The sequence below is a fragment of the Scyliorhinus torazame genome, chromosome 12 (genome assembly GCF_047496885.1).
Source record: "Scyliorhinus torazame isolate Kashiwa2021f chromosome 12, sScyTor2.1, whole genome shotgun sequence".
NCBI lineage: Eukaryota > Metazoa > Chordata > Chondrichthyes > Carcharhiniformes > Scyliorhinidae > Scyliorhinus > Scyliorhinus torazame.
Genome location: NC_092718.1, coordinates 62,936,961 through 62,963,009, shown reverse-complemented (window position 1 = coordinate 62,963,009; position 26,049 = coordinate 62,936,961). Strand labels below are relative to the sequence as shown.

Sequence of the window (26,049 nt, the reverse complement as noted above, 5' to 3'; positions counted from 1 at the left end):
CTCTCGCGCTGTTTTCAATGTCCCGGCTCACTCAGCTCCCGCGCTGTTTTCACTGTCCCGGCTCACTCAGCTCTCGCGCTGTTTTCACTGTCCCGGCTCCCTCACCTCCCGCGCTGTTTTCACTGTCCCGGCTCACTCACCTCCCGCGCTGTTTTCAATGTCCCGGCTCACTCAGCTCCCGCGCTGTTTTCACTGTCCCGGCTCACTCAGCTCCCGCGCTGTTTTCACTGTCCCGGCTCACTCAGCTCTCGCTCTGTTTTCACTGTCCCGGCTCACTCAGCTCCCGTGCTGTTTTCACTGTCCCGGCTCACTCAGCTCTCGCGCTGTTTTCGCTGTCCCGGCTCTCTCTCCTCCCGCGCTGTTTTCACTGTCCCGGCTCACTCACCTCCCGCGCTGTTTTCACTGTCCCGGCTCACTCAGCTCCCGCGCTGTTTTCACTGTCCCGGCTCACTCAGCCCCCGCGCTGTTTTCACTGTCCCGGCTCACTCACCTCCCGCGCTGTTTTCACTGTCCCGGCTCACTCACCTCCCGCGCTGTTTTCACTGTCCCAGCTCTCTCTCCTCCCGCGCTGTTTTCACTGTCCCGGCTCACTCAGCCCCCGCGCTGTTTTCACTGTCCCGGCTCACTCACCTCCCGCGCTGTTTTCACTGTCCCGGCTCACTCACCTCCCGCGCATGTTTTCACTGTCCCAGCTCTCTCTCCTCCCGCGCTGTTTTCACTGTCCCGGCTCACTCAGCTCCCGCGCTGTTTTCACTGTCCCGGCTCACTCACCTCCCGCGCTGTTTTCACTGTCCCGGCTCACTCACCTCCCGCGCTGTTTTCAATGTCCCGGCTCACTCAGCCCCCGCGCTGTTTTCACTGTCCCGGCTCACTCAGCTCCCGCGCTGTTTTCACTGTCCCGCCTCACTCAGCTCCCGCGCTGTTTTCACTGTCCCGGCTCTCTCTCCTCCCGCGCTGTTTTCACTGTCCCGGCTCACTCAGCTCTTGCTCTGTTTTCACTGTCCCGGGTCACTCAGCTCTCGCGCTGTTTTCGCTGTCCCGGCTCTCTCTCCTCCCGCGCTGTTTTCACTGTCCCGGCTCACTCACCTCTCACGCTGTTTTCACTGTCCCGGCTCACCCACCTCCCGCGCTGTTTTCACTGTCCCAGCTCTCTCTCCTCCCGCGCTGTTTTCACTGTCCCGGCTCTCTCAGCTCCCGCGCTGTTTTCACTGTTCCGGCTCACTCACCTCTCGCGCTGTTTTCACTGTTCCGGCTCCCTCAGCTCCTGCGCTGTTTTCACTGTCCCGGCTCACTCACCTCCCGCGCTGTTTTCAATGTCCCGGCTCACTCACCTCCCGCGCTGTTTTCAATGTCCCGGCTCACTCAGCCCCCGCGCTGTTTTCACTGTGCCGGCTCACTCAGCTCCCGCGCTGTTTTCAATGTCCCGGCTCACTCAGCTCCCGCGCTGTTTTCACTGTCCCGGCTCACTCAGCCCCCGCGCTGTTTTCACTGTCCTGGCTCACTCTCCTCCCGCGCTGTTTTCACTGTCCCGGCTCACTCAGCTCCCGCGCTATTTTCACTGTCCTGGCTCACTCTCCTCCCGCGCTGTTTTCACTGTCCCGGCTCACTCAGCTCCCGCGCTGTTTTCACTGTCCCGGCTCACTCAGCTCCCGCGCTATTTTAACTGTCCCGGCTCACTCAGCTCCCGCGCTGTTTTCACTGTCCCGGCTCACTCAGCTCCCGCGCTGTTTTCACTGTCCCGGCTCACTCACCTCCCGCACTGTTTTCACAGCCTTTAAAGAACGCCAGCCAGTGTTTAAATATTGCAGCCGAGTTCTCCGCGTGGGGGCTGAGTTGTAGGCACTGCGGTTTGATTCGGAGATCCATCCTTCCAGCTTAAGTCTAGTCAATTAAATTGATGCACGATCAATTACACTCAAGACAAAGTGATTTCATAACTGAAAGCTTTAATCGACTAGAACTTGTTCCCCAGCAGCTTCGGTACAGAAAGTGAAGGCTGCTGGGACGGCACCGGTTCTTATACTCTGCCTGTCAGGGCGGAGCTACGTATCAACAGCCAATGGTAAACTCCTTGGTTTAACCAATGGTCATCAGCCTCTTAGGTACAGCAATACCTGATAATACCACAAGGATTACTTAGTGTTGTATTCTTTGGGGTTGTATTTGAATTAATGGTTGCTACGATGTTCACTGTATGTTTTAAAATGGTTAACTTGAGTTCATAGAATAAAAATTTTTTTGCTTTAAAAAATACTTTTCCATTTCTGCTGTATCACACCTGTAGAGTGGGCAGTGTGATCCCCATACCACAATCTATTAAAAGTTGTGGGTCAGGTGAACTCCATGATACACTTTGGGGTTCTCTAAACACTGGTCCATAACACCATGGTGACCCCGGTTTCTGCGGAGATGTGCACCGTCCTGCACGCCAACGCCATTGCCATGGGTGAGTTCATTAAGTGACAATGCGAGAGGGGGGCCGGTCATCACAACATCCCTCCAGGTGCCCCTTCCTCTCAAGGAATCAGGCTGGGGGCCCTTTGGGACCCAAAGGGAGGAACAGCAGCAGCTGGACAGCCTTGGATCATCCACTCAGGTCTCCCAGAGGTGGTCCGCTCCCTTCATATCCACTTGGCCTATGACCCCTTCAATCTCATCCTGTGTCAACACAGAGGGAGTAGTTGGCCCACAGGGGGGCAGTTAAAGTCTGCCGGGGCCCTCCAGGCCTCTGCTCTCCAGAGGTCAGCCGCCAAGGTCAGCACAGCAGCAGGGCCGACAACCCAACAGGCTGCTTCCTGCCTGCTGCGGGGGGCAGGGTAGCACCGAGAAGAAGCAGTCGACCATGTAAAGCCAAGAACGTATGACCACAAGTGGTTGCATTGATGGACACTGTCACTAAATAATATGCCTCACGTTGTCTTTCACCGTCATTGTGTAAGCTTTGCGAGACAATGATCGTCATCTGCTTTTTCGTGAGCGTCCCCCACATTTCCCCCCTCCCAGTCACCCATGTCCTTTTCCCCATCACTGTGGACTACCTGGCATCACCTGCCACCTCCCCATCATCAGCCTACAGCCAGAACCCTTCTCCTTCAGGAATGTCCAGGTGAAAGTGCACCATCCCCACCTGCCTGAAGACCCCATCCACACTGACCTCCCTGACCTCTCCCTTCCCACACCTCCCCATGTCAGTGTTTACCTCCATGTCCCCACCAATCACCCTCACCGCCCCTTCTACCCTATACCACTGCATTCTCACCCTCCCACCCTACCGGTTCCCTCTACCCCTTCTCACACTCATCTTTCCATCCTACCACACCCACCCTCGCTCCCCAGAAGGCTGTCATTGACTCCACAAATGCCTCCCTTGCACGGTCACCTGGGCATTCCATCCCCACTTACTCCTTCCTTCCCCTTATGTCTTCCCCCCCCCCCACCCCCGAACTTCCCCTTCCCCCGTTACATTTTTCTTTCTTCAATGCCCTCCCTTACCCCTTCCTCCGCCACGCTGCCACCCTGGCAACTGTTGCTCTTCCAAACCCCCTCCCCCACCCCCAGCTTCACCTCACTGACATCGTCATCATCTCCCCCATCAAACTTCACTCCACCCCCTGAAAATTGTCTTCTCCCAATTTCCTGTTGGGACATATTCTGGACTGGCGTGTTTTCCCGCTGGGATTGCTGCAAATTGGGGGAAAGATTTTGCTCAGGCCTTCAACTGCATTGTTGGAGTATTTTGTCCAGTTTTGGTCTCCATGTTCAAGGAAGGATGTGGTGGCAACGGAGGCAGTTTAGAGGAAGTTCACATATTGATTCGGGGATGAAGAGGTTTACGTATGAGGCGAGATTAAACAGTTTGGGCTTATATTTGCTGCAGTTTAAAAGGATGTGTTATATCACTGGGTTTAGTAATATGTATCGTTACTAGTTGCTGTATATCCAGAAGGTCTGATGGTGTGATTCTGAAGAAACTACGAGTCTGCAACTTTAAGCAAAGTAATTTATCAAGTAACAACTAATTATAATTGAGTTTGACACTCTACAGAACTATCACTAGTAATCAAGTAATTAAATATTAATGTATTCAAAACTATACATGCTAACTATGTTGTGATCTATCTTTCACACACTACTGCTGTCTAGTCACTCCTGGGTTGAAAGAGACCAAGATCCTCTGGGAACTGATACTTATAGTGCACTCGAGTGGTGCCCTCCATTGGTAGTGTTACAGCTAGGTGTTATAATTAACCCTTTAGTATCTATATGTATACATATCATTACAGGATGAGAGGGGAATTGATCGAGGTATTTAAAATACTAAAATGGATTGACAAAGTAAACGTAGACCAAATGTTACCCCTTGTGGGGCAATCTAGAATGAGAGGTCACATATATAAGTTGCGAGGCAGTAGATTTAGAACTTAGATGAGGAGAAACTACTTCTCGCAGAGGGTGGTGAATTTGTGGGATTCCATGCCCCATATTGCGGTGGTATTTGAATCATTAAATGGTTTCAAGGCGATATATTTCGGACAAAAAGAAGGGTTAAAGGGATATGGGGAACAGGTAGGGGGATGGTTTTGAGACCAGCAAGAGATCAGCCATGATCTGATTGAATGGCAGAGCAGACTCGAAGGACTGAATTGCCTACTTCTACCCTTAATTCCTATGTACCTATGCATCACATCAGAGGGAGGCAGATTGGCTTCACACCGGCTTCCAGTGTGATTCCCGATCCGCCAGAGCAGGCATCAGCGGAAGATCCAGCAGGACATTACTGTCGGCATGAAACCGATTTTTGGGCCTTCCACCAAATCCTCCTCTCCTCCCACCCGCTGTTGATCCCACTGGCTTCAGCATGGGAGAGATTCCACCCAGTGTTTTAAATAATACTTATGGTGCAGGGCTTCAGGCTCCATCGTTAACTCAGTATAATGGTCACTAACAAAGCAACTGCTCCTAGTCGAGGGACAGAAAGGATAGCAAAAGACTTGACAAGTCCCCATCTTCCTATTGCCATCTTTTCATTATTTGTCTCATTTAAGGCAGAGAAAAGTTCCACCTGTCTATTTTGGCCTGAGGTGAGGAACGGTGATGCGAAGTAAGGTGAGGTGAGGCAAGGTGAGGTGAGGTGGAGTAAGATGAGGCAAGGTGAGGTGAGGCAAGGTGAGGTGAGGCGAGGTGAGACAAGTGAGATGAAGCGAGGTGAGGTGGGTGGGGGAACGTACATTGAGTCGCCAATGGCTGCAGTTCAAACAGGGATTTCAGGGAAACTATGGCCTTCAGTGTTTTACTTCTCATCCATCCCCCAATCACTAGTTCTTCCCTAATCCTTTGCTCGACTTACCCAGCATTCCCACTGTTCATTTACCACCCTCACTCCTATTGTTATCCTTCAACTACCCTGTGAACTACGTGCTCAACTCCTTTGCTCCACTGTCACTTGCTTCACCCTTAACCCTGCAGTCAAGCTCCCCATTCACAACTTTCAATGGCAGGTGATGAGAGGCGAGAGGCCCATCACTTTCAATTCATTTTTCTCCTCTCTCCCTTAATCCCTTGAAGAAACGTTGTTTGCGTTCAAAATTCAATTTGCTTTATTGAAAAGAAGGAAATTAAATTTGTATGAGGAAAGAAACGGCCTGTGTTTTTATACCATACACTTCTGCCTCTCTCTGACTCATAGGAATTAGAAATGAGAATCTCAGACCTAGAAATTCAGTCGCATTCATTTAACCCCAGTGTGCTTCAAAACCCAATATATCTTGAAGCAACCGTTTCCAAGTTTACACTTTCATTAAACAGTTTCCTGTTCAATTTGGACTTGATTGATGTTACAGATTTTTGCCAAGTGAAGAGACTTTTCATGATTTCGGAAGGTTCTAAATCACTTCAATGAAACGTTCGAAGTGTATCTCCTCTTGTGATGTAGGGAAACATGGCTGTCAGCTTGCACAGAGCAAGATCCCACGAACAGCAATGAGGGACAAGTTCAGCCTTGCAAAGGCTGTGCCTCCTGCAGCACAGTGCACCCTCATAATAGTTTACCAGCTCAAAGCAGTTTGCAAGCATTTGTTTCTTTGGGTCAATGAAAGATTAAATTTCTCATTATTCTGTATTTCTGTCAATCTCCTGCAGGATGTTTGCGAACACACGAGTTACAATCAGGAAAATCCACCACAATTTATCATTCGATAGGGTCAAGATCAACAGCCTAGGGCCAATTATTTCTGTCTGAAATATTACATTAGTTTCCCCATTTCAGATGTGATTCTCCTTATTATACAGAGTTTGGGACAATAGCATTGAAGATAATTTATAAAATAATAGCCAAAGGAGGTCGTAACTGTCTGAATTACATATTGGGCAAAGTTAAACCTCTACTTTACAGAATTATAGAATCATAGATATTCTACAGTGCAAAAGGAGGCCATTTGGCCCATCTCGTCTGCACCGATCCTCTGAAAGAGAATCTACCCAGGCCCACTCTCCCGCCCTATCCTCGTAACTCCACCTAATCTGCACAGCTTTGGACACTTAAGGGACAATTTAGCACAGCATGGTCTGTGGCCATTTCATTGGCAAAATCACTTAGCTATTTGCTTAAATGATATCTAATTCTTGTCGTTGTTAGCCTTGGGCGTGAGGAATCAAAAAGGTCACTGTTTGCCAACTGCAGTTAAATTTACCACATAATGAAATTTTGGCAAGAGCTAGAAAAAGAATCAATGCCTAAAACATTTGCTCAAAAAACAGTGGAAGGGTTAGGCCCAGAGCTGGCAGGGGTGGGGGCAGCGGCCCCAGCACCGGGGATTTGTTCGGGAGGCAGGACCTCCCGCATGATTTTGCCACATGGAGATAGTCGGGAAGGGATGGCAGCCCCAATTAAGGGTGGTGGGTGGGGCTTCCACACTGCTGATCCAATCAGAGGGGTGGCAGCTCTGCAGCGCCACCAAGAGAGGTGGCCACCGCTGGTTGAGGCAGCAAGGGAAGCTGGAGGGCACCTCCATTTTGAGGCGTTCAGCTCAGGACTGGCAGGTAGGAGTCAAACAGGAAGGCCCTGGTGATCAGAGGGGAAATCACTCCAGCAGCGGTGGCATCAGTGCCTCAGGGGTGGGTTTTGCCGTTGTTGACCTTTTCTTTGGACCTGGGAATCTCTGGCTTTGATGGTGTCTCCCCCTCCCCGCCCTGGGAAAGAGCCTCCTCCTTACAGTCAATCAAACAGCTGGGGGCAGACCCACTGTTAGCAGATGGAGAAAATGGCCTTTAATTCGACCTTTCACTTTCTAAGTTGGCCACCTGCCTCCTGTTGAGAGTGTGGGGGCGGGGGGAGCTCCCCCTCGGCAAGGCTGTCCAGCATAAGACCATAAGATATAGGAGCGGAAGTAAGGCCATTCGGCCCATCGAGTCCACTCCACCATTCAATCATGGCTGATTTCAACTCCATTTACCCGCTCTCTCTCCATAGCCTTTAATTCCTCGAGAAATCAAGAATTTATCAACTTCTGTCTTAAAGACACTCAACGTCCCGGCCTCCACCGCCCTCTGTGGCAATGAATTCCACAGACCCACCACTCTCTGGCTGAAGAAATTTCTCCTCATCTCTGTTCTAAAGTGACTCCCTTTTATTCTAAGGCTGTGCCCTCGGGTCCTAGTCTCCCCTGCTAATGGAAACAACTTCCCTACATCCACCCTATCTAAGCCATTCATTTTCTTGTAAGTTTCTATTAGATCTCCCCTCAACCTCCTAAACTCCAATGAATATAATCCCAGGATCCTCAGACGTTCATCGTATTTAGGCCTACCATTCCTGGGATCATCCGTGTGAATCTCCGCTGGACCCGCTCCAGTGCCAGTATATCCTTCCTGAGGTGTGGGGCCCAAAATTGCTCACAGTTTACCCCATTTCCTATATGTAAAATGAGAAATAATGAATTGCAACTTCCCAGTCTCACAGCTTTGGCAGCAAACTCACCGGTAATAAAAACCTGGCCCACATCAGCCTTATCCTGGGCAGGAGATTGCTGGCTAGTATTTGTGATCTGTCTCTCCAAAATCCATTAGTCTTGCAAGTTTGTTTCTGTTCTCATTACCATCTACTTAATGTCATCCATACGTTAGGAAAATGTGATCAGAACTCAGAAGCTTCTAAAGCATTCTGAAAATGCTCATCTGAATTTCAAACACACTCTGCATTAATCAAACAGCATCTGGAAGTGCCGCCGATCAGCGTGGACTAAAAGGCTTTTGATTTACATTTTTACTTCTGGGTCAGATTAAAGTGTCCTCTGTTCTCAGCCTGTTAGAGCAACTTCAGACATGTACACTATCCAGGGCCTGGAAAAAAGCCTTGCATTTGGCTAGCACCTTTCCTGACCACTGGACGAGTGAAGCGGTACTTTATAGCAATGAAGTACTTTTGACGTGTCATCGAAGGTAATGTGGGCGGAGAGAAAAGAACTTAGAAGTCCAAAAGAAAGACAAGAAATAAATAGCACAAAGGGTGCTTTATGAAAACTTTCATACCCTTCCCGCATTGACTTTGGGAGCAAATTTAGACCAGATGTGCCCCGGTCCAATTCCTGTTAAGTTCATCTCACCCTGATTGAGCATGTTGTGGGGAGGCAAATGATTAGGCTTTACTAACAACAATCGATTAGGGAAATCAACAATTATTCCTAGGGGGTTTTGAATTTATTTTCTACTAAAGCAGTAGAGGATCATTTTACACGATGTCAACTAAAAGATGATGTGGCACCAACTACACTAATAAAAATTAGGGTCAAGCAACATGCTTCCAGTTTAACTGGCTCTCAGTGACCTTAACAACTTCTTCTTAAGCCATAATCTACAAGTAGTCAGGATGAAGGTTAACGACGGCTGAAAATCTCCGGCCATCAGAATTTTCTTTTCCCGCCAGTAGCGCACCCTCCGCCCACGCTTTTCCCGGCGGCGTGTGGTAGCTTCAATGTGAAATCCCATTGACAAATGGCGGGAGTAGAGAATCCCACCACCAGCGAATGGCACACCGCCGAGACACACACGGCTGGGGGACCAGAAAATCCTGCCCAACATGTTTTCCTAACTTGACCTAAGGACCAGACACATCTTTGGGCCTAACACCAAGAAAGGAGGTTGGGGAGGAATCCATAAGGTGAAGGGTCGATAACACTCACTCTGCCTGGGCGCACAATGCAACTTGTTTAACGTGAAGTTTGAACCTGATATTGCTCAAATGTGAACAATATCTATGCTTACGTCTCATGCGCTGTAGAAATGTTACCTGATTTCATGTATTGGGCAGAGTCAGTTCCAGGACCTCTTCTCGGAAGTTTCTTTTTTAATAAATTTAGAGTACCCAATTAATTTTTTCCAATTAAGGGGCAATTTAGCATGGCCAATCCACCTAGCCTGCACATCTTTTGGGTTGTGGGGGCGAAACCCACGCAGACATGGGGAGAATGTGCAAACTCCACACGGACAGTGACCCAGAGCCGGGATTGAACCTGGGACCTCGGCGTCGTGAGGCAGCAGGGCTAACCCACTGCGCCACCGTGCTGCCCTCTCTTCTCTGAAGTTACGCTCTCCCAACATATTGGCCAATAAACAATCGTTCTGTGCCTGAGGCTCCACCGATTATTTTGTAGAAAAGAGAAAAACTAAAACAAACAGAAGGAAAACCAACAAAACTAGCTTGCTCTCCACCAACCACAGTTGGAAAGGCCACATGTCTGGATGCCGGGTGAGGACAATTTATGCTGACTCCCATCTTTGAATAGGTTGTCCGTGTTGACACTTGAGTGAGGTAGCAGAGGCGTGTAGAGCCAGACCACAGCTGGAGTCAGTATCTTCAGGAAAGGCAGAAGACAAAAAAATAAAACTGCAACAAAACAATTCACCTGATCATAGATTTGTACTGCCTTACAGTGTAGAAGGAGGCCATTCGTCCCATCATGCCTCTACCAGCCCTTTGAACGAGCTATCCAATTAATTCAGCTTCTCTCCTGTTTCCTACCAGCCCTGAAAGCTGTCCATTTCATGCACAACACCCATTTCTTTTCGGAAGTTATCACTGAATCTGATCCACTGCCTCATTCCAGACAATATACCAGATCATAACAATTCAGAGTGAAAACAATTCTTCTTTCCCCTCCCTGTTCCTTTAAAGCTCAATTCTGCACCTTCTTTGTACATATCCTCCTCGTCGTCAGAACGATCTCCCCTTATTTTCTCTACCAAAGCAAAATGACATGAAGTTGCAGATTGGTAAAAGTTTCTGTGCTCAGCTATTGGGGTTAGATTAGATTTGAAGGTTGTGATATTTCCTTTATTAAAAGCCACGTCCTTTATCGGATAGAGAACACTGTGCTGAGTTAGAGATTTCCATACCATAGCATTACCTCCTGAAACATTGCGTCTGCTATGCCCTCAACCTGTCCGAACATTAATTGGAATTGTGACCATTTGTCTGCTCACAGATTTGCTTCATCGCATTAATAACAGCTGCTTATCTCTGACGTTGAGACTGGACCTGCTTTTCTTTCCCTAAGTTCCTTATTGGTCCATAGCCTCTGGGTAGACCTTGAAAAACTGCTGGAAATTGACTGCAGGATCCAGGTATGATGAGGGCTCGTAGTTGGTGGAATATTCTGCTGGCATTTTTGCGCATTTCCAGATGGGTTCAGATGTACATAAGTACACAAGGAGCATGAGTAGGACGTTCGACCCCTCGAACCTGGGCTCCACCATTTGATAAGATCATGACTGATCTGATTGAGGCCGCAACTCTACCTTCCTGCCCACCCCCAATAAGTTTTGACTGTAGGAGGCCCATTTACCAATTTCATCTCTTCCTTTCAGGCTATCAAACTTCATATTTACAAGTGACGTGGACAATTAAAGAGTAGGCAGCAAGGCTATGACTTAATGCCACCTTTGTTAATACAGGCCCCCCTCAGTACTGGAATGTTTCCCGTTCACCAGTTAGGTAAATAACAACTTCAATGGTTAATCACATATAACTACAATGCAGAGGCATTCAGCCTCATGGCTATGAGTCAGATTCCAGGACGAACTGAGAGAAACCCGCTCTCGCTAGTGTGATCCTCACCCTTATTCTTGATTAATTACCCAGGCCACGTGACCCTCTTGGCAGATCACCCCTTAAAGGAGACAACACCACATCCCTCCCCCTGTAAATTCTTTTATGGATCGATAATAGTTAAGTCACTTAGTTCCCAATAATTATAACATTAAACACATGCAATTAATTGATCATAAATTGAGTCTTTCAGGTGGTTTCCGATTTCTAGAGGAGTGGGGTAATTCCTCTGTCAGGGGTGTCCCGCTGGGGATCTTTCTGCAGAAACCACCATATCCGGAATCTCCTCGGGTACTGGTAACTCAGCTTCATCCGTCTCCATGGGGACGACAAACTCGCCTGTCACAGGCTGGCTCGGTATTTCACTGATTGGAAAGTCAACAACGTTTCCTGTTGGCAACGTGTTTTCAGGTAGCAGCACTGGCTGCTGAGTAATCTCTCGTCCTCGTAAATGGTCTACATGCTTCCGGATGATTCCCCCTTGTACATCCACTTCATAAGACAAAGGCCCTGTTTTTGCTACAACACGTCTTGGGACCCGACTCGAGCCGTTTCCAAGATTTCTGACACACACGGCTTCCTGCACTGAAAACGGCCTTGTTGATTTGCCTGAATCATGATTTTTCTTCTCACTGCACTGACTGGCCTCTATCCTCCCCGGCAAATTCGGAAACACCGGGCTTAATCTGGTCCAAAGACACCAGCCCATCAACAACTCTGCCGGCGACACTCCCACTGGGGAGTGCGGAGTGTTTCTATATCCCAGAAGGAGTTGTAAGATTCTGGTCTCCAGGGTGGGGGATCACAACGATTGCTTCTTAAGGCCCATCGACAAGGTTTAGACTGCTCTTTCAGCCAGTCTGTTGGATTCTGGGTGGTAAGGCCCAAACCTGCTGTGCTTGATACCAAGGAGGTGAAATTCTGAAATTCAGCAGCCATGAAGGCTGTTCCATTATCCATCACAATGACTTCAGGTATCTCGTGGGTCGAAAAACACTGACTTAATTTCTCAATTATGGAGTGCGACGCTGTGGTCTTAATCTCAAACTCTTCCATCCACTTTGAATGAGCATCAACAAGGAGCAAAAACATTGTGCCCGAGAACGCCCCCACATAATCAATATGAATACGTACCCATGACCAGCCCGGGTGCAGTGGGGCTGTATGTAGCAGGCAACGTTTGTTATATTGGTGGTGTTCACAGTGCTTCACCAGACACTCAATGTCGAGGTCAATGCCAGGCCACCATACATAATTCTTGGCTAGCATCTTCATCTTAGATATACCTGGATGGGCCCAGGGCAATTTGGCTAGGAGCAACTCTTTTTCTGGTACTACTCTGGCTCCCCAAAGTATGAAGCCATCTCCGCAACTTAATTCATCCTTTTGTAAAGAGTATAGTTTCATCTCTTCAGAAGCTGACTCACTGGTCCAACATTTTGGTAACCTGTGCCGCACTTTGGACAACAGTGGATCCCTGCTGGTCCGATACTTGACTTGCTGTGCCAAAACTGGAAATGAGTATAAGAAATTCAATGCCATAACAATTTCCTGCGGTACTGGGGGAGGTGCTGCACTCGCTGTTAAAGGCAGGAGACTAAGTGCATCCGCATTCGCGATATGTGTTCCAGGCTAATGCAGACAGAATTAATGCCCAATGCTGAATTCTTGCCAATGTGATTGATGGAATAGCCTTATCTCCTTTAAATAGATTCAAGAATGGTAAATTACCTCCCATATATATACTGGTGGAGCTCCTTTACCCCATATACTAGTAACAAGCCATTTTTTTCAATCTGTTAATAGCCTTTTTCAGCCTCTGTGAGGGGTGTCAAGACATACTCTATAGGTCTTTCAGATCTATCATTCACCTTATGGATCAACACTGCATCAATGCCATATGGAGAGGCATCACAGGTTATCACCAATTCCTTAGAAGGGTTGAAATCCACCAATAAACCTGATGAATGTAGCAATTGCTTTACTCTGTTAAAACCTTCTATCTGGTGCATCTTCCAAACGTTCTTTAGTAGCAGGGCAAAGGGGCCAATAATGTCAACAGGTTTGGTAGAAAACACCCACCATAATTTACCATTCCGCCGAATGACTTGAGCTCAGATGTGTTTCTGGGGGCCGGTACCTCCTTTATTGCTCTAACCCTGTCTTCCATGAGGGTGTAATCCTTGTGCATCTATGCGATACTCCAGATAGGCGATCTCAGTGGATTGAAAAGTACTCCAGCCTCGTGAAATTAATTTAGGACCTCCTCTAAGTTAACTAGGTGCTCAGCTTCTGATGATCCAGTCATTAAAATACATCCAGGTATACTACGACTCATGGAAGACCTTGCGATAGACTTTCCATTTTTCTCTGGAAAATAGCAAATGTTCATGACACACCAAAGGGTAGGCACATCTACTGAAATAAATCTTTGTGCTTGTTTATCATAACATAACCCTGGAAGCCTCATCAAACTCAAGTTGCTGATATGTGTGTCTCATATGTAGCTTTGTATTAGACTGAGAACATTTATTTTACCTAACTCGTCGCAAAAGACGTTCTCATTCTTCTTCATTCACTCGGGCAGCCCCTCTTCCTGTACTTGGAAGGCTTCCATCCAGTTTAACTTGATTACCTTGAGTCAATCACCTCCCAAATGACTTGGCCCTTGGCCTGGCACTATTAATATTGGCAGCTGAGGGAACTGCTGCTTAGAGATTCCAGGTCCTGTGGTAATTCCTTCTATCTTGACGGCTTCTCCTGTGTAAGTTGTTAGTTTTGCTGAGGTACCCCTCAAACTCAATGACTAGACTCCTCCTTGTAAATATTGAAAAGCATGTGCTCCTATCACCATGGCAGAGGCTCCTGTGTTAATTTTCATTTTGAAGGGCCTCCCATTTATCAAAAGCATCACAGTATGGCAGTATGGGGGCTACTCTGCAGGCTTCAGGGGAGTGATTACCCCCCCCCCCCCCCCCCCCAACGATAACACTACTTCAATCGTAGGCAATTGATTGGCTCTTTTAAATCTTCGTGTGGCTGCACTTGCTTCCCGTTTTAAAATCACATCTGCATTTTGGTGCTACTGTTGACTGTAGCTTCCCATCCTAACTGGCGGATGGTGCTATTTTGCGCACTCTCAAGTTGATGTGCGCCCTTCTCAGCACTCTCCATTGTCAACGCTATCTCCAGCGCCTTCTTAAAATTTATATCTGCCTCTGCTAAAAGCTTCCTTTGGATGGCCTCATTATTTACCCCGCAGACTAAACAGTCCCGCAGCATTTCAGTGAGAGTAGCTCCAAAGTCACTGTGCTCTGCTATCTGTCTGAACTTGGTAATATACATTGCAATAGTTTCCCCAGGAGCTTTCCCGGTTGAGTTAAACTTAAATCACTGCAATATTACCGATGGCTTCGAGTGGTAGTGTGATTTCACCAATTCAACTATCTCAGTGAATGACTTGGAGTCGGTCATGCTTGGGGATGTAAGGCTACAAATTAAATTGTAGACCTGGATCCCACACGCTCTCAGAAGGCTTGCCTTTCTCCTCTGTTTTGTTGGCTTGAAAAAAGTAGACCAAACGTTCAATGTATTGTGTCCAATCCTCCACAGAGGCGTCAAAAGGATCTGTCCATCCGAATAAGGGCATATCTACAAACACTCTGCTGTTTCTCAACTTGGACTGAACTGCAACGTGACATGATACGCACAACCTTGGGCCAATTTTTTAAGTATCCTCATCGCCAATGTAATGATTCACATTCACCAGTTAGGTAAATAACAACTGCAATGTTTATTAATACAGAGGCTTCCAGCCTCGTGGCTGCAAGTCAGCTTCCCGAATCAACCTGATACAGAAACCCACACTTGCCAAGGTGATCCCCCACCCTGGTCCCTGATTGGTTACCAGGAACACGTGACCCTCTCAGCAGAACGTCCCACAAAGGGGACAAACACCACAAGCATCTTATGCACTCAAAGACCAGAGTGGGCTTTGAACCTCTTGACTGAGCAGAAGAAACGAACCCTGTACAAGGTAAGGCCAATCTACTTGTTCTCTGGGTTTTTCTCAGCCAGTAGCGTACAAACATTAGTAACAGCCATCACACTGTTTCTATTTAAATCAGGAATGTCCTCAGACCTGAATGAGTACAATAAATATTAATTCCACTCGCCAGTCACAAAATTACATTTATCAACAGCTGACTGCACTTCAGTGGGTGTTGAAACTCCTGAAATATTTGCCACCTTCAGAAGAAGGAATGAAAATAGAATCACAGAGTACAGCACAAAAACAGACTCTGTGCCTCATGAGCCGTCTCCTGTATAATGTAACCCCAGTCTTTTAGACACTCCAAATAACTTTCAATGTCACACTTTTAAACAAAACATATTCCCTTCCAAAAGAAATTCTAATGGCCTCTGCCACAAGAATAGCTTATTTGGAAAGTTTAACATTCCAACCCTTTCATAATCTTGAAGATATTTAATTTTCAACTCTCGCAAAAAAAAGGTCCCATTTCTCAAATCCCCCTTCACAACTTTTACACTTTTAAGTATTGTCATCGGGTTAAAAAATCATTCAAGAAAAACATTCAGCAAAGCTCAAGCTGTGGCACATGGGCAGACCTCTCGCCTGTCAGACGTTTGTGGGTTCAAGCACCATTCCAAAGTTCTCAGTATTTAATCCAAATTGACGCCCAGTGTGGACTGAGGGAATGCTGCACCATTGGCGGTGCTGTCATTCTCACAAAGCATTCACCCTATCTGCCTACTAAAGTCAACATAAAATAGCTCAACGCACGATTAAAAACGAGCAGTACAATTGCCCTTGAGTACAAATATCCCTCAACCAACATCACTAATATGGGTTAACGTGTCATGCTTGTGAGATCTTGCTGCGCACACGTGACTGCTGTATTACCAACATTACCACAGTGAGAACACAGGAAGATACGCAGGCACATCTGGTGAAGGTGCAAGGCATTGTGTAAATGCAGCTTCTCTCTCGTAGAATAGTTGATTCCAACGTTTCACAATCAGCTCAAACTGAGTTCTCCTGAATCACATTTCTACCAACTTTAAAAAAAGTTCATTTACGGGATGTGGGCATTGCTGGCTACGCCAGCATTTATTGCCCATCCCTAATTTCCCTTGAGTAAGTGGTGGTGAATTGTCTTCTTGAATCGTAGCGGTCCATGTGGTGTAGATACACCAACATTGCTGTTGCGGAGGGAGTTCCAGGATTTTGACCCAGTGACAGTAAAGGAACAGTGAAATATTTCCAAGTAAGGATGCTGTGCGGCTTGGAGGGGAACTTCCAGATGGTGGTGTTCACATGTGCCTGCTGCCCTTGCCCTTCTAGGTGGTAATGGTCATGGGTTTGGAAGGTGCTGCCTAAGGAAACTTGCTGAGTTCCTGCAGCGCATCTTGAACATGGTACACACTATTGGCACTGTGTGTCAGTGGTAGAGGAAGCAAATGCTATTGGATGGGGTGCCAGTCAATTGGACTGCTTTGTCCTGAATGGTGTCGAGCTCCTTGAAAGTTGTTGGGGCTGCACTCATCCAGGCAAGTGGAGAGTATTCCATTACACTCCCGACTTGGGTCCTGTACATGGTGGACAGGCTTTAGGGAGTCAGGAGGTGGGTTGCTCGCCACGGGATTCCTAGCCTCTGACCTGCTCTTGTCGTCACAGTATTTATATGGCTAGTCCAGTTCAGTTTCTGGTCAATGGTAATCCCAAGATGTTGATAGTTGGGGATTCAATGATGGTAATCCATTCAATGTTAAGGTGCAATGGTTAAATTCTCTCTTCTTGGAGATGGTCATTGCCTGGCAGTTGTGTGGCGCAAATGTTACTTACCACTTGTCAGCCCAAATCTGGATATTATCCAGGGCTTGCTGCATTTGGACATGGACTGCTTCATTATCTGAGGAGTCGCAAATGCTGCTGAACATCATGCAGACATCTGCGAACATCCCCACTTCTGACCTTATGATGGAAGGAAGGGTGGTCATTGATGAAGCAGCTGAAAATGGTTGGGCCTAGGATACTATCCTGAGGAACTCCTGCTGTGAAGTCCTGAAAGTGAGATGATTGACCTCCAACAACCACAAACATCTTCCTTTGTGACTTCAACCAGCAGAAGGTCGCCCCCTCCCTGATTCCCATTGACTCCAGGTGCTAGGGCTCCTTGATGCCACACTTGGTCAAATGCTGCCTTGATGGCAAGGGTAGTCACTCTCACCTCACTTCGATGGGCCATTCGGCCCATCCAATCTGCACAGACCCTCTAAAAGCGCACCCTATCTAGGTCCACTGCTCTACCATATCCCTGTAACCACACCTAACCTGCACATCTTTGGACTGTGGGAGGAACAGGAGAACCTGGAGGAAAAGCAGACACGGGGAGACCGTCAAACTCCACGCAGTCACCCAAGGCCGGAATTGAACCCGGGTCTCTGGTTCTGTGAGGCTGAAGTGCTAACCACTGTACCACCGTACCGCCCACACTGAGTGTCAATGAACAGGTCACTGCTGACAAGTGCCACTTGATTGCATTGTATTTTTTTAAATTTTGAAATATTTATATTAAAGTTTTTACATTCTATACACTGTACACTCCTTCAAGAAAGGTGCGACGATTACAATTTACAAGTTGTTCTTTTTCGGTGTGTGTGTCCCCCACCTCTTCCCCATATGGGGTACGTTGTCGTCTCCTTGCGGAGAAAGTTTTGACCTGCAAATGTCAGAGTTCGTTCCCGTTTGGTAGTTCCAGTCTCTCCGTCGGCTCCTCTCAGGTCGCTAGTCTGTCTCCCATGTAAAAGTCCTGAACCAGTGCCCCCCGTCCTGTCTCCACCTCTTAAAGATGGCGTTGAGCATGGCCGGCCATGGTAGATACCTCGGTCAGACCAAAGTGCTGCCTCATTTGGTTCCAGGTTCTCAGGGTTGCTACCACCACTGGGCTTGTTGAGTTTTTTGTTGGCGGAGGTGGGAGTGCTGCCATGGTGAGGGACCATGAGGATTACCACACCTCAGGCGAGGGGCAAGGTTGAGAAGGTGGGGCCTTAATGAATAATCTCAGCCGGTATGGGAATTGAATCCACGTTGCTGGCCTTGCTCTGCATCACAAACCATTCCACGACACTCTCTGCTGGACAGCCTTCTGACCGCGGGCAAACTAGGGGACAATAACTGCACCAACATGTACGCACGACTACTGTAGGAAATAAGGTCACCACTGGATGAGACAAGGGAAAAATGGGGGGAAGAACTGGACGTAGAAATGGGGGATGATTCTGGATCGAGGCGCTGCACAGAGTAAGCCTCACCGCCTCATGCGCAGGGCTGAATGTAGTTTACAGGGAGCACTTGACCAGAACATGCATGTATGGGCTCTTCCCGGAGGTGGAGGACATATGCGAATGGTGCTAGGGAGGCCCGTCTAACCATGCCCATATGTTCTGGTCATGTCCCAGACTTGTCAGGTACTGGACCGCCTTTTCCGAATCCATATCCAAGGTGAGGATGGAGCCATGCCCAAATGTGGCGGTCTTCAGGGTCTCAGAACAGCCAGAGCTCTTCACAGGTAGAGTGGCAGATGCCCTAGCCTTTGCCTCCCTGATTGCCTGCCGCAGAATCTGGATTGGATTTTGATTTTGTTTATTTTCACTGTACCTCTGTACACGTGACAAGTATTTTTCTGTGAGCAGCTCAACAGATCATTAAGTACATGAAAAGAAAAGAAAATACATAATAGGGCAACACAAAGTACACAATGTAACTACATAACACCGGCATCGGGTGAAGCATACAGGGGTATAGTGTTAATCAGGTCAGTCCATAAGAGGGTCATTTAGGAGTCTGGTAACAGCGGGGAAGAAGCTATTTTTGAGTCTGTTTGTGCGTGTTCTCAGACTTTTGTGTCTCCTGCCCGATGGAAGGAGTTGGAAGACTGAGTAAGCCGGGTGGGAGGGGTCTTTGATTCTGCTGTCTGCTTTCCCCAGGCAGTGGGAGGTGTAGATGAAGTCAATGGATGGGAGGCAGGTTCATATGATGGACTGGGCTGTGTTCACAACTCTCTGAAGTTTCTTGTGGTCTTGGGCCGAGCAGTTGCCATACCAGGCTGTGATGCAGCCCGATAGGATGCTTTCTATGGTGCATCTGTAAAAGTTGGTAAGAGTTAATGTGGACATGCCGAATTTCCTTAGTTTCCTGAGGAAGTATAGGTGCTGTTGTGCTTTCTTGGTGGTAGCGTCGACGTGGGTGGATCAGGACAGATTTTTGGAGATGTGTACCCCAGGAATTTGAAGCTGCTAACCATCTCCACCTCGGCCCCGTTGATGCTGACAAGGGTGTGTACAGTACTTTGCTTCCTGAAGTCAATGACCAGCTCTTTAGTTTTGCTGGCATTGAGGGAGAGATTGTTGTCGCTGCACCACTCCACTAGATTCTCTATCTCCCTCCTGTATTCTGACTTCGTTATTCGAGATCCGGCCCACTATGGTTGTCTCATCAGCAAATTTGTAGATGAATCCTGCTCAGCTGGAGATCAGCAGGGTCACCTAAGACTCCGGACTGGCTTTCTGACCGAGTTGAATCCCTCAAATTGGAAAAATAAAATTCAGCATCAGGGGATTGGAAGAGGGCTTCCAAAATACCTGGAAGCAATTCACCGACCAGTTCAGTGACCTGTTCATAGCCAGCAACCAATAGAGGAAGAAGGGGAGACTGAAACAGACCAAGAAGGAAAAGTATAGAGAGGGGGGAGGGGGGGGGGGGGGGGAGTAGAGTGAGAGGAGGAACAGGGGGGAGCAAGTGGGGGGGGGGGGTAAACGTGGCGTGGGGGGGGGGGGGGGGGAGAGAAGAAAGTGGGAAGGGAGGAAAAAGAACCAGAGAAAGAGGACCGGAGGAAACAACTCAATACAGAGGGAAACAGGCTGGAGGACCAAAAGAGCATCGGAGAGAGGAGAAAAGCCCAGGAAAGATTTTCCAAAACAATAACTAGGAGCACACGTGGGTCACCACCAACAAGCCCCTGGAATGTTTTAATACCAGGGAGCCACACATAAACAGCCGAACAGGGCGATCGGGTGCTGGAACACCGGAGGCCTAAAGCAAAAAGGTCCCCCAAATATGTATTTTTGATCTCAATTCACATTTTACTCTGCATGGTACATTCTCAATGGACCCCTTGCATTTTGTACTTTATATTTCCTATTCTTGCTTCAGGTGTGGGTAAATACTGGTGTAACAAGCTTGTTACCAATAAAATGTAAATAACTAATAAAAAATATTGTTAATAAAAGTAGTGTGTACTAAAGTTGTCTTTTGATGTTATCAGCATTCAATAACAAAGCCTAAAATCCAACTTGTAGGGAGCGCAGACCACTCAGCGTTTCATGTGCCAAGTTCATGAGGAGCTGTATTGGAAGAGTGTAGGAAACCAAAGATTGAGATGTTAGAGTGGCATGGGAGATAAAATGGCGAGTGACAGGGCACTCAGTGTTGCAATTTGCTTAATAAATTTACAGTAGGCATATGGTCGTACAAAACCTGAGTGTTGCTGAAATAACGGACATATTTGTCAAAGTTTTTCATCTTGCACTCATCAGGACACTGGCGAGAATACCAGGTAAGGTAAATCAGTAAATTTTGATTGTTTGAGAAGAGAATGTTAATTGGTTGGCGAGTGGACTCTGATTGCTAGAGGCATTACCCTGGATAATGCACCAGTTGTTGATGATCGAATAGTTAACTGCCGAGCATTGTTTGAAATTTAAAACAGGTGGCTTGATTCTGATTGGTCAAGACATTATCCTGTGGAATAAGGAATGGCTATACTTATTTTGTTTAGCTGCAACAGGTGCAATGTGTGTACATGTTATTTCTGTCTGCCAGGACCAGGAACCTGTGTATTAATACATGTAGCTTCCAGCACATACAAATGCACCACACTGCAAGCCCGACTGTCAATCTTAAATTGGTCAACGGGGTATTTTTTTAGCACACTGAGGATTATTTAGCAAATGTTGTCCAATTGTGAAATCACATCTAATGTCTGACAGTGCATTTTGTGTTTTGGAGGCACGAGCTGGTGGTCTGTATTTGCCCATTGCGAACAGTGGAAGGGAAATTATGCTTGATGTGATCCGTCAGTTTTGGGGATGCATGGACTACATACCTAACATCACACAGGCTCACAATGTGGTGCAGATCCCTAACCCAACTGGGCTGATCAACAGAGTAAACAATCAACACAGTCAGAATGACCTTTTGTGTTGGACTTTCCTATGATTCTATAACAGAGACCAAAAGGAAGATTCATTTTTTAAATGTATTCATGGCACTGATAGCAAGCCCAGCATTTCTTGCCCACTTGAAATGGTCCTTGAGAAGATGCTGGCAAGTCACCAGGTGGAAGCATTGCAATCCAATGGTGTTATCCATATCGATTGGAATTGGAGAGGTACTGCTATAGGCTCACGGTATCCGACTCAGGAAATAGGCCAGGAGGCAGTGTACTAACTTAACACATTTGCCTGAGAATTGTACATGGAAGTAGGCACATCATGAGACAGTGAGAGAAATGAATTTGTGATAAATGCGATTTGACAGCCTTGTTAATATTTTGTCATACGTTTAGGATTAAATATTCCATAGGTCAATAAAATTGAGCACAGACTGTTTATGCAATCGTTAAGCCTGCAACATCTTCTCAAGTCTAACAAGGTTGGATTCACTGTTTGCAGAGGGGCCAATGATGGTGCACCAGTGAAGGTGGCCCGTTCTTTGTAACTCTGGCTTGGTAATAATTATGGAGAAGACAGACCTCAGGCTGGACAACATTTTCCACCATCAGAGTCAGGAATAACGAAGGGCTCTTCTGAAACCTTTACAAGTCACTTGGGGGAAAGGGCAGAAGGAATTTCTCAGTTTGGTGGGCAGCATCAATTCAGTATTGACATTTCAAAGACTCAGCTGGACCTTGAAGGTGGCTCTCCCCTTTTATCCAAATCCACTTGGATTTTCTAACTTGGGAATGAGGGATTACCGCCGTCCGGAACGATTTGCCAATCTGGATTTTTGGAGGTGAAAACTAGCCAACAGCTCGCAAAACTTAGGAGCACAAAGTATCCCATTAAAATAACTGACCAAGAATTCAGTTGTTTCCCAATTCTAGAGTTGGCCTCCCATCTCTTCAACTTTAAATAATGATGCTTCCGGTGACGGCGGGCGGGAGGCAGCCGCGCGTTGGAGGGCTCCCGTTCGGGAACGGCATTGTCGGGGAGTAACGCCCGGTCCTAGGGCCAGCGACGGCAGTAAAAGTCGGGAGACAGCGCACAGAGAAGAAGGATGTCAAAAATCAGCAAAAAAACGGCCGTGAAAAAAGCGGCTGAAAGTCCGTTGGGGAGTGGAAAGGTCACCGCGAGGTCAGCAAAGAAAATGGAGGCTGGAGCACCAGGGGAGGCCGCACTGCTTACGGCTGAAGAAATAACTAAGGTGATGGCTGCGGAATTCCAAAAGCCGTTGGCGCAGATTGCGAAATGCATAGAGACGGTGAGGAAGGAGATGAGGGAGGTTTTGAGTGCGCTGGTGGAGGAGGCGGTTTCCCCGGTGATGACGGCGGTGGCGAGCGCAGTGGCGGAGGTACGAGAGCAAGGGGAGGCGCTGAAGGAAGTGGAGGAGACGTTATTGCAGCACGGTGATCAACTTGCCTCGATGGGGAAGGAGATGCGGAAGGTGATGGACACTAAAAAGGATCTGCGAGGAAAAATTGAAGACCTGGAAAACAAATCCAGGCGACAGAATTTGAGGATTGTGGGGCTGCCCGAAGGATTTGAAGTACCGAAGCCGACTGAGAATTTTGCCGCGATGCTGGCAAAACTATTTGGGGAGGGGGAAGGATCCCTCCCGATATGAGCTGGATCGGGCTCATCGGTCGTGGAGACCTGTACCAAAGGCGAGTGAGCCGCCAAGGGCAGTGACTCTGTGCTTCCGTAGGTACAGTGTGAAGGAGAAGGTCCTGAGCTGGGCCAAGCAGAAGCGGGTGGTGCAGTGGGCTGGAGCTGGTATCCGTGTATACCAGGACTTTACGGTGGAGCTGGCGAGGAGGCGGGCTGCCTTCAACCGGGTGAAGAGGGCACTGTACGTTAGCAAGTTGCAGTGTGGCATTTTATTTTGGAACGGCGGAAGCAGCGGAGGAGTTTGCGAAGGCAGAAGGACTGTGGCAGAACTGACAAATTGAGGAATGGCCATGTGCCGATGTAACTTCATGACTGTATTTTCTTCTTTTTTGTTTCACTGCGCGCGGGTGTAGAGGCTAAAGGAGCCAATGTTGTATATATTTGGACAAGGGAAGGGACGGGACTTTCACTCAAAATGAGGGCTCTTTGGGGTGTAGGTGGATATGCGGGGTTTGTGTGCTAAAAGGGGATCTTTGGGCTTTCCTAGGGCCGGGCAAGGGGGAAAGGGACCCGGGCGGGGGCCTCCACGCAGGCCGGTTTAAGCCGGCCAGTAAACGGGAGTGAGGTGGGGGGAGGGGCTGCGGCCATCGGAGCCTGGCAGAACAGGGTCCGAGTGGTCTAGCCGGGGTGGAAAGTTGGGGGGAAGGAACTGAGGTTGGGAGGAGGAGTTTTGCAAGAGGCAGTGGACGGGAGGAGCTGGAGACTTGGGGAGGGGTACAAATCTGGGGTATCATGGACGGTACTCTCTCAGAGGCTGGGCGGCGTTGGTTGGGGGGGTGGGTGGGGGTGTGTGGGGGTGGGGAGCTGTGTAGATTAAGGGTGACTACGGGTAATCCCTGATTCCTTTTTGTCATTTGTTTATGTAAACAACCGGGTTGAGTTTTGGAGGTTGGTGGGCGGATGGGATCGTTGTATTATGGGGATTGACATATCTTGTTGATTATTGTTTATGGGTGTAAATGTGGGAGAAAATGTGAAAAAGGAGAATTTTTTAAAAAAAATTTAAAACAATTTTTTAAAAAATATTGATTACTCACCTCCCATTTGCCAATTGGAAATGAAAATATTCAATGCAGACTATGCTGGAAAACAAGATTCATTTTGGGGTTGTTTCTCACTTGATTCCTGAAGTTTATGTTTAAACCACTGGAGAACCAGTCTGAAATCATTCCTGCCTGGTCTGTTTCCCTTCTGAGTTCCATTATAAAACCCACAACATCTCCCATCCACCACTTAATAAATATGTTCTTATTACTTCTTTACAGGCCAATTATCCCGTTGCCCTCTAGCCCTCTGCTAAATAAAAATCGATGGTCAGATAATGAGGAGCACAGAAATGTCTGTTGGGTGTGGTGTGTCGTGTCGAAGGTCCATTCGGGTGCCATTGGTCTCTCTCTCTCTCCCGCTGTCTTGGAGAATGTCAGGAGAGACAGAAATCCTCCAACATGCTGGGGCTCTTCATCAAGCTTTGGGGAAGGTCAAACCTTTACCGCTCTCCTTTTGAATTCTTTGTTAAACGACGCATGTTGCGTGAGGACAAACACAGAGCCAGATTTCAAACGGATAGTGACGGCTTTCAATTCTTACCAATAACTTGCAGGAGAGAATGGGGGGAATTCAGAGCTCCACGCTTTACCGGGACAACTTTAAAACTCTGCAACATGACAAGTCAAGAAACTATCATCACTGCGGTAGATCGGGCAAAACAAAAACAGCGGAACAATCTAGGATGCACCCGAAATATTAATTATTCATAAATTCCGCCGCCTCAATTGGAAAATACGTCCCAATTGGAAAAAAAAACCCAGAAATTGGAATATAAAAGTTTATCTGTGACTGCAAATATGAGAATCAAATAATCAGTGCACCCTTAAATGATTCATCTTCAATGCACACACACACAGAGTAGACAGGGGCTGCTCATTCTCGGGGGGGGGGGGGGGCGGGGGAGGTGGTACTGACCAGGTTAAACCTTGACCACGGGAACTGGGTTAAACTTGCTCGTTATTTCCCATTGCCACTTACTGCATTGCCTCCTGTGTGCACTGCGCACCGACCCTCCTTTCCAGCGCCTCATGCTGCGTCCAAAGCGACGGTGTTCGCTCATTCATTCAGGCACCTGGCACCTCTCTTGCTGTCTGCTCGGCTGCAGTTCCACATCGACCTATCCATGTCTGTATCTGCTGGGGTAAGCACGGGGAGCGGGAGCGGCTTCCAACATTGTGTCAACGCTCACTGCCTACAGGTCAGAGAATACCCTCCTCATCGGCTCTTCCTGGAATAAGACAAGGAGCAGCATTCTGAGAGTGTCACTAAGAGCAGGACATTAACGTTGTTGCTGTCTTACCAGAAGTAAATAGTCCACACACACACACAATAAAACCCACAGTCAGTTCAAAAAGCTTGGACAGATTCTCATTTCCTGGATGTCTAAATGAATAAGGTGCATCCCACTGGCAGCTGGCCAAGCCATCAGCTCGACTTTTCCTTTGGCGCCAACCTTCCAGTGACTGGTGTCAGTTTGCGAGCACCGGGGAAAATGCTCCACTGATTTAAACTGCGGTTGGACGCCCGCGGCCTCGCTTCGCCGTGGCAAAGGGGCGAGTTCAGGAGTAGGAGGGCTCGTTTTCAAACACGAGGTGGAGTTTTGGTCACAACCGCGGAGGGAGGCAGAGTGGCACAGTGGCATTGTCACTGGACTGGTAACCCCCAGAGCAGCCTCTGGGTACCCGTGTGAACTGGCTGTGGAGGGTCCACTTGTGGGGCGGAATTCTCCCGAAACGGCGCGATGTCCGCCGACTGGCGCCCAAAACGGTGCCAATCAGACGGGCATCGCGCCGCCCCAAAGGTGCGGAATGCTCCGCATCTTTGGGGGCCGAGCCCCAACATTGAGGGGCTAGGCCGACGCCGGAGGAATTTCCGCCCCGCCAGCTGGCGGAAATGGCCTTTGTTGCCCCGCCAGCTGGCGCGGAAATAAC

General features: G+C 47.9%; 1 protein-coding gene across 1 annotated transcript in view; it reads right to left on the bottom strand.

Moving 5' to 3' along the window:
* LOC140387187 (cortexin domain-containing 1 protein) overlaps positions 1 to 25,554 on the bottom strand; it is a 110,726-nt gene extending 85,172 nt beyond the window's left edge. Inside the window, exon 1 of the mRNA XM_072470169.1 lies at positions 25,097 to 25,554. The gene's annotated coding sequence lies outside the window, so the exon portion shown is untranslated. The remainder of the gene's footprint in view (positions 1 to 25,096) is intronic.
* Between the last annotated feature and the right edge of the window lie 495 nt (positions 25,555 to 26,049).